The following is a 14,407-nucleotide window of genomic DNA, read 5'->3' on the forward strand; positions in this document are numbered from 1 at the left end:
ACTGTGTTTAGTGTGTATGTGGTACTTACATCAAAGCAGAGGGGGGGGGGGGGGGGGGGGGGGGAGTAAATCTGCAGTCTGATCTTCAGAAGGGAAGCTGTCCAGGTGACGAGTGAAGACTTTGTGCTTTCATCACAAATCATCTCAATTCATTTTTCATTCTTGCCTGGTTCTCTGCACCTCCTACTGTTGCTGGTCTTCTGCCACCTTAACTTCACATCTTAAATCTTTTTTTTTTTTTTTTTTAATGTTGTGCACACATCCTCTTCACTTTTTTTTTTATCTCACTATCCCTTCTCCTCTTGCTCCCTATCTCCCCTCACCTTCTTGATTTCTCCATCTTTTATACTCGTCTCTCGTTAAAGAAAGGCCACGCTTGTAAGGAGACTCTTTGGGATACATACAGCATCTATTCATTACTGAACATGTAAACACTCATAAATGGTACAATGTCTATACACAACACACCACACACACACACACACACACACACCACACATCACACACACACACACACACACACACACACTCCCTCTCAGCAGCAGTCACCCTTAGCTGAGGAGAGAAGTCGGTAGGAAAGTCCAGCTGGTGGCGACACTCCACCTGTAATAATACAGCAGGGCAAGGCGTGATTGGAGGGTGGTGGGCTGCTGAGTGAGCGGCACAAGATGTGTGTGTGTGTGTGTGTGTGTGTGTGTTCCCTGGGCTCGTGAACCTGATGCTGAAAGACAGGATCTCCCCTCTGACATTATAGGTATTTAGAGTCCACAGGATGTCCACCACCCAAGTGGGCGGAAGAATGGATGGATGGATAGACAACTAGAGAAATGGAAGACAAAATGACAAACAGAAGTTGAGCAGGCTGACACTTTAGGGACAGATGACTATTGGGCAGAAATACAAACTTAGAAAAAGAAGAAGAAAAGAGCAAGCAAAGAGATGGATGAGAATCAGCTACAGCACTGGCTGAACACTGGAATGATAGAATTTGGCTGGAGGGATTATAATAATAATAATAACTAAGCACAATAATAAGAAGCACAGAGAATGTGTCAGTGATTGAAATGTCGGCCTGACCGCACACAGCCTGCAGCGTCCTTCCCTCACCGGCTCCGAGTGGGAAGCCTCGGCAAGCATAATAAACATTCAGGACAAAGTATTTTGTGTAAAGCAATGTTTGCTTCCCTAAGGAGGATCTGGATTTCATTACCATTCTGTGTGACTGTGCATATGAGAAAGAGGGAGCATTTGTCAGCTCTTTGCATTTTCTTTCTCTTTCTCTATACAGTGACCCACCCTCCCCCTGGAAAAAAATGTGGACAGTAAACTATCAGCACTTTTCCATGTGGTTGATAAGATTATTTAACACAATGTTGTCACTCAAAAAAAAGTATTTATAGTAGCCCTTCATAATCACTATAAAAAAGTAGTTTTGACTGTCAGACTTGATTTAATTCAGCTTGTTCGAAGGGAAAAAAAACTGTTCTGAACATTCTTGAATAACAGCACACCGTGGAGAAAGAGTCCAGGTGTCCGAAATGCTCACGTGATGTCAGTGCAAAGGAGATGCAAGGGAAGAAGCAAAGATAAGGAACTTTTCAAAACTTAAAAACTGGCAAATCCCACAGACGAAGAAAACACACACGATAAACTAGAAAGCAGAATAAAATGTTTTGATCACTCACATGCACCGAGACTGAGACTGAGATAAAAGTCTGTCTATTTACTATCTTAAAAGCTGTACAGAGAAACCACTAAGTCACATATGAGGGAATTGTGGATCACCATCAAAATAAATGACAAAATATATGTGTTGAATAATTTTACTGTCATCCTTGTTAATTGTACAATTAGGTGTGTGTGTGTGTGTGTGTGTGTGTGTGTGTGTGTGTGTGTGTGTGTGTGTGTGTGTGTGTCAGTAGTAGGGGTGTCGAGGTCCCACAGGGAGGCAGTCTGTTTCAGCACCTTTTCTCGCTGCCTATTGTAGTGCTGACAGGACAGGAGCAGGGGGGCAGACAGGGTGAAACACAGAACTGAATGAGATCAAAGGGCGCCTCAGTAAAGTCCGCAAGTAAGACAGAGGGGAAGGCTGGCAATGATCTGAATATTATCAGAGGTATTTTTAGAGTTTTTTGTTTGTTTGTCAAAATCTAAATACCCTAAACAATTCTTTCACTTGAGTGAATCACACCTGAAACTAATCTTTACCATTTTCATGTGTGAGTTTTAATTTGCTCTTATACCTAAGCTGATGGTAAACGTTTGCTGACATAGAGTTAGTGTTAATTACTTATTGAATTGTAAATTTTAGAGTAGGTGTTGGAGTATACATAAACTGCAGTATATTGAAAGCAACACTCTGTAAACAGACAACTCTGTAAGACAGTGATGAAAAGTAAATACATTTAAAGTTCTGTGCTGTAAAGCTCAAACCTTGTGATTGCAAAGGGGCATCCAGTCAGAAGAGGCAGGGGCTGAAAACATCTAGTTTCAGACAGCAGCTCAAGCTCAGTTTGCGATAAAATATACTTAATTGTGTATCATGCAAGGTGACTCCAGTCATATCCATGGATAAAATTGTGTTGAAAAAATTGAGCATAAGGTGTCCATTAAAAAATAAAGAAAAAAAAGTTGAGGTACCTATACTTTATTTTAGTTTCTTGCTACTTCTGATTTGAGGCAAATACTACAAGTGTACTTATTATTATTATTATTATTATTATTATTATTATTATTATTATTATTATTATTATTATTATTATTATTATTATTATTTGGACATCTTTACTCCTTATTTTGCAGGAAAAATAAAATAAAATATTTGCCACATCAGGTGTTTATTTTTTGAAATTTTCAACCATGAAAAAGCAGAATTTGGTATTTATCAATCAACTGATAAATAAATAGTTGACACTGCTGAATAAAACAAATCTCCCACGAGTGCTTTTATAAATGCTTCTCAGAATTATAGCCACATTTCCCATATGGGATTTGCTTCCTCTCATATGGAAGATCTTCCTTCCATTAAAAGTGATCATAGCCAAGTCGCACAAAATAAAAGTCACAACAAAGAGCATCTGCTCGGTCTGAACAGTGACCATTTCAGGAGGCAGAGCACACATGCATTCATACTTCATGTCATTTTAGCCCTTCTTGATGTTATTATTTATTTATTGTTTTTGAGTTTCGAAGAGTCTGACTGGGCTGAGATCGTAGGAAAATATAAAAAAAATGATGTAGAGTGCAGAGCAGGAACGAGTGCACGAGTGTGAGTTGGCACACAGTGTCTACTTCCATGTGTGTTTATTACCCGTTTCCAAAATAACAAAGGGATCAGGGGATGAGTGGATGCCAGTGTAGCATAAAATCAGAGCCAGATCCTACAATCCATCAGCGCTGGACTTGATCACAGAATGACTGACACCGGTACGATGAGATCTTCTCTTGATTCCACCGCAGCAGAGACCCAGTCATTAGTCAGCCTGACAGCGCTCATTTATTCTGTATGAAGTGAAAAATAATGATGGTTTCTTTGGATATGACCCCCCTCCCCATTTTTTCAAAACAGCCCACCAAGAAAATGCAACTCAGGCAGACAAAGTCAATTTAAATGACAGTTCCTTGTTTTCCCGGCAGTGTAATTCCTCAAGACTGATCCCAAAATCAGATGCCTCGGCTTTTTGTCATCTTTTCCTTCCTTCACAACATGGAGTTAAATTGCATCATTTGTCAGTGTGATGCCCCTCTGTGTGCAAGTCAGCCATTTAAAATACATCTCTTTGTTTGTGCAATATAACCACGTTTAAATGACGTTATTTAGGAAAGGTGTGAAACTAACAGACACAAGCATCAGCAGTTGGCTAAAAGGTTAAAGTCATACTTGGCAAAAGAAAAAAAATCCAGATATCTAAACGTGACGTTGTTAGGCAGTCATGTAGTTGTGCGCATGCATAGCCTGCTTCCCCTTGAACTGACTGATGAACAGTTGGAGTGCTGAATAAACTGTCTGCACTAATAGTAATAGCACACATGTGTACAAATATGTGTGTTTGTCTTTGTGCCTGCGTCTGTCTGGGTGTTTTCTCAGCAGCCACTAAAAACAGCCGCAACATTATGGCACCTAATTTACTCTCATTTAAACGCAGGAAAGAGCGAAGGAAAGGTCAATGGTATTTGCTCTACATACAGATGTCAAACACTCTGTACGTTGGATCAGAGAGCTGCTTCACATGAACTAATAGGTGGAAGAAATTTACAGCTCACAAACTGCAGTTTGCAAAACTGGCCTTTGGGGGGAGATTGTTTATATTTGTGACACTTTACATTTTAATTCAGAGTCAGTGCAGGTTAGCAAGAGCTGAAGGTAAGTCAAAGAATTTTAGGGGGGGTGGGTAGAAATGGAGCTGCAGCACAGGACTGTCAAATTAGCAAATATTTAGGAAAAGGAAAAAAGGTCTTAATATTGCTTTGTTTACTCAGATTACTGATTGTTGGGGTTTTCTCTATTGTTGTAGGGTCTTTACGATACAAAGTACCTTTAGGCATCTGGTGTCATGATTTGGCTCTGAAATGAATGATGCTCCACTTTAGCAATATTCACTATCTTTTTAAGTGTGGTCGTGATCAAACCATACAAATGCACACTTATAAATGTCTAATCCAGATGTGTGAGATACACTAAAGTCTTTATTGGTTCAGCACTGGTGAGGCCTAACTATCTTATCTCAGTCCAAAGGCTGGTTCAAGGTGACTCTAATAAAGTATTAAAAAGCAGTATTATTTTTATCAAATCCTAAATCACTTCCAGTCGCTACCGTATTTCCCACAGGGTCACCACGTTTTTGAGTTATCTATTAAGTTACCTATTCTATTAAGGAATCTTTCATGTATGTGAAGACTGCACCGTGGCGTCTGAGTGAATCAAATCAAATCAAAACATATTTCCACCATAATACTTTAATCTGAGTTGCTGTAGAGGCCGGTTTGGTTTAACCAACTTACTTGTATAACACGGTCGGGAGAAGTGTGCCAACATGCAGTGACACACGTTAATCTGTGGCCAGTTGTTAGTGCATCTGACTACTATCTGGCAATTTGGCTAAACAAACCTGCAGGGAAACAAAATCACTGGCAGGCTGAGGAAGAATGCCTTGTTTTGCCCTGTAGGTGGGCTTTCGCTCTAGTAGGAAAGTACACTAAAACCAGATGAGAATCCAATATACAAGAGTATACAGATTAGTATTGTTCTGGAAATATATATGTGTATATATATGAATATCTGCGTAAGGAAAAAAGAAAATGTGTAAGTGTAGTAACGTGAACTAAAAAGGCTATTTTTTTAAATTTGTACGATATCAAATATTCAATTAAAACAGAAAACTGAGTGCACACTGGTATACATGATATGCACACATGTGTATTTGCATACACAAATGTAATAACCATAAATGTATTTCAGTATTTTGATGCCATAAGCAAAGGGTGCTTCAGTGTATTTACTTTTGTTACAGCTGCTTTCTTTTTATGATGAGAGGTTGCAATATGGTTATTAAAACCTCAAGTGTGACAATATAATGACCAGTGATTTATATGATTAACCCTACCAATAAAACAATACAAAACAAGCCCAATATTGTTTTACAATTTTCCCTGGAGCCACTTGAACTAATAAATCCATCCTGCTGACAAGTGTTGTCTGTGTGGCCACAGAGAAGCCACGAGTCTCGTGAAACCAATAAAGGAGAAATGCAGTTGGAAAGGGATTCTTTTGAAGAATAATCTTCCACTATTATTTTTTCCAAGGGTTTTATTTATTTATTTGTTAACCAGGTGTGGCAGATTGTATCGCTGTTTAACTTTTTAAGACTTTTAATGTTAAACATCTGGACAGGAAATGCATGAGTTTCCCTAACAGTCACTTAGCAATCACACAAAAAAGTAAAAGCACCACTGATTGGATTTTTTCATTACAAGTGCGGAGAAAATAAACATAATTGTAATTTTTAAGTTAAATACTTTCATGTAGTGGTGGTGCTCAGTTTGTAGCTCAGCTCTCTATTTAACCCCAAATCCGCCATCCCTGCACTATATACGTCTGCTCACATGTGTGTGTGCATATGTGAGGAAGAGACGGGCGCAGTGATAGCACATATGTACATGCGTGCTTTAATGCATGTATATGGGTCTGCTCACATGTGTAATAGATGTGTAATATCTGTTCTCAAGCCTCATCACCGCTGTCAGCAAGTCAGATCTTCAGCATGTGTGACGGAGGATTGTTTTACATACAGCTGGAAGCACCCGTTGTCTCCCCGTAGCCGCTCATTTTCATTTGCATTTCAGCCCGACCGCTGTGCAAAACAGAAACTTTGCAGCAATACGGCAGTCGGTGCGCTCATCTGGGAGTGTGTTTGCCTCTGATTGTGCACTGCACTGTGTTTGAGTGCTGATATCCAATGAGATATTCCAGGGCTCCTATAGAATTCCCATGGGAAAGACAGGCTTTTTTTCTGAACAAATTTTAGGGAATCCAAATGTGAAACCACATTTGAGTAATGTTTCTAATGTCAGTATGGAAGCATGTTGTATAAATAGTGTCATGACGATGTGTGAATATTTGCCCCATATAGTTCAGGAAATAAGCTCTAAATGTGTCATTTTGCAAACTGAAGCCAGACCGGTGCTCTACAACTAAAGAAACTGCAGTGCAGAGATCTTTGAAATGTCTAATAAATTTACTTGTCTTGGTGAGAACTACTGTTACTACTAGTTACATCACTTCAGTTGCTCTGTGGGAGACTTTACATTTTATAGTTAAACGGCTGGGAAAGTATTACTTCCATATTTGAGGCTGTATATCAAACATCAAGCATGAAAGGTGCCTCCAAGCAAGTTCCTGTATTGGAAACTCATTCATGTAATATGTTTAATGTGCATCTCCTATACGCCATTAAAATTGTTGGAAGTGTAATGCAAAACGGTTCAAGTTTCCTATGCGGTTGACATGTAGATTTTATTAATATGGACTCAGGACTCAAAAACCTGTGCTGAAAATAATGAGTGTTTATGTAATGGTAAGATTTGTAAGGATAGTGAAATGAGAAAAATATAAATGTGTATCCGCATGTTCCAACTGCTGTATATCAGCCTTAAGCCTCTGATTGTGTGTGTGGTGTGTAGGTGCAGAATGTAGTAAAGCACGTATGATTTGTATTATTCCCAGGGATCCAGCCAAAATTAATTTAGGGTCAGGTTTTACTAGTATGAAATAAGGAACAAGCTTGAAGAGCCTAAATACTATTAACATTATTTGGATAGCATACTTAAAAGCTGGGTTTACAAAGTGACAGCTGGATAAATTATAACAGAAAGTCAAAGAGCGAGGCCAAAAATTAAATAAATAGCAAAATGTTGGTAAAGTATTAATACCACTAAAATACTGCGAGCATTAAAGTCATGCGAAAAAAGAAAGTTCTCACAGAACTCATGTATTCCTCTGAAAAACTATGTACACTCTATGATTCAATAGCTTATTTATTAGCTGCTGTGCTTGGGATTCATGACTCAAATACTTTGGCATTCACAGCTAGACTCAATCACTCCAAGGTGCCCGGTTTCTGTGGCTGCAAAATGAGATCAGATCATCACTTCTCCACCGCTGTGTTTGACAGCTGGTAAGAAGTGTTCGTACTGATATGCTGTGTTTAGCCTTCTTCAAACGTGACGCTGCGCTGCATGGCCAAAGATCTCCATCCCAAGGACACTGTCTCAAAAGTTCACAAGTTTTTCACAAAACTTATACATGTTGCCATACTCTTTGTAGAAAGAACAGCCTTTCCCTTGGCAACCATTCCAAGCAACACATACTTGGGCTGTCATAAACTTTAACATTTAACATGCTAACTGAGGCCTGTACTGTCTGAGCTGTAGCTCTCGAGCTTTCTGTGCTCAGTCTGACCTTGTGGTGAATTTACTGGGACATCCACCCATGTTACTGTAGACCAACAAACTGTCAAAACTTCTGCTTTTATAGAGGTGCTCACACTGCTCATGAGTCAGTGCATGTGATTACCAGCACGTGGATGCTACTTTCCCTCTTAATTCCTATAAATAATAAAGGTGTACATTTCTAAAAAACTGTGCAGAGTCCTGGGGAAACTTTATTTTCACATGACTGGATCTCCTCAGACAGGTTCTTTTAAAGCTGATGGCAAAAGCACACTCACCTTTAGATTTACACCTTCACTATGGAACAGCCAGAAGAGCCCCACCTGAGGACGTAAGGCTGTGAACTGGCTCAACAACACTTCTGTTACATAGCTTAGGACCAGACCCAGATGTGCTTTAAAAGTGATCAGTAAAATCTTAAAATTAATTCTTAAACCAACAGGGAGCGGATGGGGAGTAGCCAGTATTTTGATGATGTGATGGCATCTGCTAAAACCAGTGAGAAGCTTAACTGCTGCTTTTCTCAACAAGCACGAGGTGAGAGAGTGACATTTGGTTTATGACAGAAAGAGGCGAGCAGCAGTAGTCAAGCCAAGAGGTGATAAATGCATGAATGAGAGCTCTAAAAGCCAAAGACATGAAAAAAGAAATAATACAAACTTCTATTAATATTCTAAAGATTTTTTATAGACTTTACAGAGCAAGGTTGTGTTTATTTAACACTAATACAATCTCTGTTTCTTCCGGTACCTAAATATAGATAATGGGGAATGAAAATTGTGCAGAAAGCAGTTTTGCAAACATGCTTGTGCATTGTATGCTTTGATAGATTTAGCATCTACGAGGTACTGTTAGTTACTGCAAACCAAACTGTAAACAGCCTTAACAACATTGTTCTTAGCGTGAAGCTAGAGAACAAAATGAAATCAGCCAACAGATTATTTTATAGCCACATACCTTGTTCTTAACCTAGATTGTATATAATAGAATTTAGACATAAAGAAACATCATCATTAATCTGGACGTAGGAATATTTAATGTCATCTCCCTGGTGGGGAAGGCGCCTGATCTAGTGGTTGAGGTCGAGAAGTAGCAGTGAGATTGTGGGCAGAGGTGGGTTTACTTGTATGCCCCAGTTCATTGCCTGTATGTTGGGGTTTTACCAATGGATGACTGGATGGACTAAGATTATTATGGTTTGGGACAAGGCATTTGCTAATCTGGAGAAATGACTTTTTAGACTTTTGATAGTTTACTTCTTTAAATTCCACATTTAAAATGAAGGAACTGGCTACTGACTAGGGGTAAGGTGTTCTGTAAGATTTTATAGTCATAAATATAAATAACAAAACAAGTTAAGGACCTTTATTTTGCAAGATGTGATCAATCTCTTCACACCAGTCAGTAAAAAGCACTCATAAGAGTAACTGACACACAAAAGATATCACGTCATCTGAATCAGTATTCTCCTTAGTGCCAATTAATGATAAATAAACAGTGTTGGGACTAACGCGTTACAGTAACTACGTTATTATTGTGGTAACGAGCACGGTAACTAGTTATTATGCCAAAACCAGGAACACGTTACTCGTTACTGGGATTTAGATAGGGTCGTTACTCGTTACTTCATGTGGTGGCTATTGCGGAGCTTCCACAGATTCAGTAACATTAGCAAGTGGTGGAGGCAGCAGGTGGATGAAGGAAAGGGGAGGCAAGAGGAGAGACCCGAAGCAGCCGCTGGTCCGAGAGTGTCAGGTGAACTGAACTTCAGGTAAGAAGTTATGACCTGCAGTCTCTCTGGGTCAGATATAAACCAAGTTTAGGTGGAGTTTATTTTCGTTGTGCTGACTTTTTCGTACTGCGTGCTAGCTAGCATGACGGGGTTTCTATACAGCTGGGTGGTTGCTATGTTACTGATGTTGAACTTTATTTTGTTCATAAGGTTAATTATTAGAGTTGCCACCGGATGTCGCGTTAAACAACAGCAGCACGTTTGATCAGCTGTTGTTAGAATTTATTTAATATTACTTTCTAGTATCAGCTGATGTTGGCTGGAGCCACAGCTGTAAAGCTGCTGGTCATGATATGGTTTGGTTATGTGGTGAGAGGGAAACCAGATGAAAACAGGAGATGTCCTTACTGAATCATCAGAGCTGAACAGGTGATGGAGAAACAGGTTTACCTTTTAGGTGACATGAATGAGTTGAAGGGAAGTTATGAACTGTTTCTGAGAGACAAATAACACCAGGATCCTTTTTTATGTAGCTGACAGCTGGTAACTGTGCAGGGGCGGGTCTAGCAAAGTGTTGCCAGGGGGCCAGGTAGGGCATTAACGGGGAAAGGGGGGCACAAAGAAATACTTTCTTATTCTCATTTCAAATGTCTGGCTGTTATTAAATAATTATCTGAGTCTTACAACAAACAATTGATAGATTGATGCATATATACCATCAGAACAGTGTACATCACTGTCACAACAGTGTTTATTTTCATTCAAAGGCTTTATGATTTTTCCTATAATGGTGGGCCGGTCTCTAGTCAAAATGCCCAGGATGATTTTTTTGTCCCAGTCCAGCCCTGTAAACAGCTCATCTGCAGTCTGGTGTTACCTACATCTTCCTATTCAGAAGGCAGAATTTCTGAGTACAATCAAAAGCACCACGACTGTAGTTTTTGTGTTGGATGTAAAAAGCGCACATGACGCTGTAACGTAGGCTAGAAGCATGGCGGCGGTCAACGACGGTCCAGGCGTGGGATTTCTCTCGTGGAAATATGCACATTATTTTTTCCTTTGGTAGGTGGCACAGTGCACTTGTGGCAAGTAAGCAAGCTAGAAAACTGGCACTCTTGCTGGGTATCCAGTTAGCAACACATTAACAAGAGAATTCTGAGTAAAACCAAAGTTACTTTCCCTAGTAACTAGTTATTTTGAAAGTAACGAGTAACTTGAAGTAACTGAGTTACTTTTGATGGAAGTAACTAGTAATGTAACTAAGTTACTAATTTAAAGTAACTTACCCAACACTGTAAATAAATGAGAAATGACTTTTCAGTGTCATAGTTATTACAGTCTGTGTATCTCACTCCTGGCTCCAGCTGTTGCACGGAGAGCACGGGAGCAAGCAAAACATGTGCACAAAGCAAGACTTTCAGCATTTAGATCGCATCTGCCAACTAGCAATTACAGATGTAATATAGCATTATTTTTGAGTCTGTGGCATTATCTTCGTGGTCTCATCTGGAAACAACATCCAAAGACTTGAAAAGACCTGAGTAATGTCTTGCTGCCATGACTGGAGACACAAGTGCCTCTCAGCTGACATGTTTATGAGCAGATACATGATTAAGAAGAGATGGTGTGACAGGAAGATGTTCCTCATCTGTAAAATTATAGGTCAGTCACCAGGAACCTCCTCACATTTGTCTCTCTATTCTCTCTCAAGCGGCTTCTCAATTGCAGACCTTCATCCTGAACTTTGAGTTAGTGTCATCCTCTTTTTATGTTTTTTTTGGGTTTTACTTTTTTACTTTTCTGAGCGACTGTTGTAGATCAACTATTGTTGTATGCAACCAAAACCAATGTCTGCAGAATAACAATAGCTGCTTAACAATACAGAGTAGAATAAGAGAAGAATATAATTCTTGATGATCTTAGAAAAAGTGAAGCCCATAAAAGTTACGTCTCGAGCAGCAGTGTCAAGAACCTGCCTAGACTCCAATCCAGCCAACTGGATGGCTTTGGGTAGTGGGAAGTGTTTCTGGGGAGACAATAACCTGACGGACCAGGTGCAGGAACCAAAATATGCTAGGTTAAGGTGTTTTAATTTTATGATTCATATAATACTGATGACGGATTTTTAGGCTAATAGTTAGGCTAACATACTTACCTCTCATCTTTTCTTTCCTCACAAAACCAATAAATCCTCCACTTCTTTTAAGTGTCTCCCAGCGCAATTCTTAGCATATTTTTGTTCCTGCAACTGGTCCGTCGGGTTATTGTCTCCCCAGAAACACTTTCCTTGTGCTTTTTTCTTTTTCAGTTTTCATTTTTAGTATTTCTGTTTTCTTTTTTCCTATTTCCATTGTGGTTTATGTGCTTTTGCCGCATTTTTTTTATTGCTGGTGTTTGGCCTCTCAGGGCCACCATATTTTAGGGATAATGAAAAGTTGTGTGTTCAATCAGAGGCTTCAAAATAACAATAAAAAACACCAAAATCTCAGAGGAAGCACCAGCACCTTGTTGGGAGTGTGCCATGAAGAATTAAGGTTCCAACCTGGTACTAGCAAGCTATATTTCATGAGCGGTGAGTGTATACAGCAGTTTTGTCAAACAACATTTAAACATGCATGCCTTTGCACTCAGTAAACAGTAGAGTAAATAAAAATAAAAAAATCTCTTCAGTTCGTCCTCCCTAATGACCCACAGACCCCAGAAGACAAGACAGAAAATGTAGCTGTAGTCTATAATTAGAGCTAGAGCACTCAATCTTCTGCTTACTTATTTTACAGTTACCAGTGGCATAATTAAGCTTGCACTGGAATAATGGACGTGAAAAATGTGAATGTGACTCCAGATGAAGGCGCAAGTAAGCACCTTTCACTACTGTCACTCAAAATCTGATGTTCATAACAAGTGCACTCTCTAAACCTTCTAAAATGTCCATTCCACATAATTCCACATGTTCAAAATTGCAGATCTTTCCTCTAATGAGATATTCTGCTGCCTGTGTCCAGCCTCGACATTCCTCCGCTGGGTTTATTCATCTGCTTTCACCGGCCTCAGCAACAAGGGATTCACACCCGCAACCATCCGGGGGCAGACTGACGAGCCTCTGCTTACTGTCCAAACTCACCGGTCTCCCACCCACTCGCATTAATCATAATTATATTTCCAGCTTCATCCTCCTGTGCTTCAGCTCATGTACTGTAGGTTCAAAACAGGTTCACTGTCACATCATATATTTGCTTAAATCATACACCAATCTGTCATTAAAGACAATGATTTATTCCTGCCTGGGAGCAGCAGAATGAAAAATGTGCACTAACTCCTCATAGTTTTATTTTCATTAAGTCTTTTGGAAAAGTGACAGCAGGCAGCCCATTCTCTGCAACATTTTATGAGTTTTTATTGCCACAAAGAGAAGAACACGAGGAGTGAAAGAAATTTGACAGGAATCAGGTCAAGACAGGAATCAAGCACATGTTGCTGGAGTGTATTTTTCCAGGCGCGAGTCGGGCAGCGGACACTTGTGTGGTCAAGTTTGGATTGACTGAATGACCGGAGACTTCACTGGCTCCTAAGTGGTCGTTGTAAATAGTTGCAAAATTCCAGCTACAAAGTCACCAATGATGCACATTTGCTTTTGCATTTAGCTGCACATTTGTATATCAGAAAACTGCAAACACATGTTCATCTACAAATCTGTCAGTAGTCAACATGGTGTGACTACTCTGAAGCCGCAGGTGTTTTCATATAACTTTAGCTCGACGAAGAGAAATTACCCCAAAGTTTTTTGCCCTGTTTCCTTCTAAAACCCTAATTTTAAATTAACATTCCTATTTCTTGCATAAATTAAAAATAAAAGACCACTTTTATTTAACCCCTTAGCAGTCCTATTAGTCCCCTAAACCATCCAATGTCCCGTGGGCGGTACGTCCGACTGCTAACAGTTTAACTTTAGAAGCAACAGTTTTATTTAAACCCGTAAGCTTTATGCTGTTTCCACAAGGGGGCAGCAGAAATGAGCTGCAAATGAAAAATTCAAAATAACCTAATTTGACGAGATAAAAGTCTGACAAGTTGCTTTTTAATACATGCATAACAAGGCCATTAGCTGTTATTCAGAGTGATGCTTCTGACCAAATGGCAAGTCCAGTACTGATTTGGCTTTAAAGTCTGCATTTGCTCAACACAATCCCGGAGACAATTCGATGTTTAAGCTGCTAAATACTCACTAACTGGCTTACTGCTGTTTGGTGCTAACCACAGCACGTTTTACACAACTTATAATTGCAAAAACAAGGATTGGTGAGCATTGTGTTGTATTCTCTACTCATATTAAGGTACTGTAGTTTTCTAGTACATACACTGGGAAATAACACATTTGGGGGCGAATGAATAGTGGCATTGTAAAGCGCTTTGGGTGCCTAGAAAAGCGCTATATAAATGCAATCCATCATTATTATTTGCTTTGAACAAACCTCACGGGGCATTAATGATTATGCTGCTTTTGAATTTTGAAGCTTCTGGAGCTGCCTAACCTTTCATAAACAAGCAGGAGACTCTTCTCCCAGTTCAGTCATCTCCTTGCTACCAGATAGCCATGAAACCTCTATCGACCATGTGTCCTCTAACCACTAATCATGAGAACCTTTTGTCCCTTCTGCAAATGTCATCGTGTTTATTCCTCTGCACAATTTCTCTCTCTCTCTCTCTCTCTCTCTCTCTCTCTCTCTCTCT

This window comes from Haplochromis burtoni, unplaced genomic scaffold, assembly GCF_018398535.1.
Source record: "Haplochromis burtoni strain Fernald_Lab_line unplaced genomic scaffold, NCSU_Asbu1 Contig_154, whole genome shotgun sequence".
Classification (NCBI taxonomy): Eukaryota; Metazoa; Chordata; class Actinopteri; order Cichliformes; family Cichlidae; genus Haplochromis; species Haplochromis burtoni.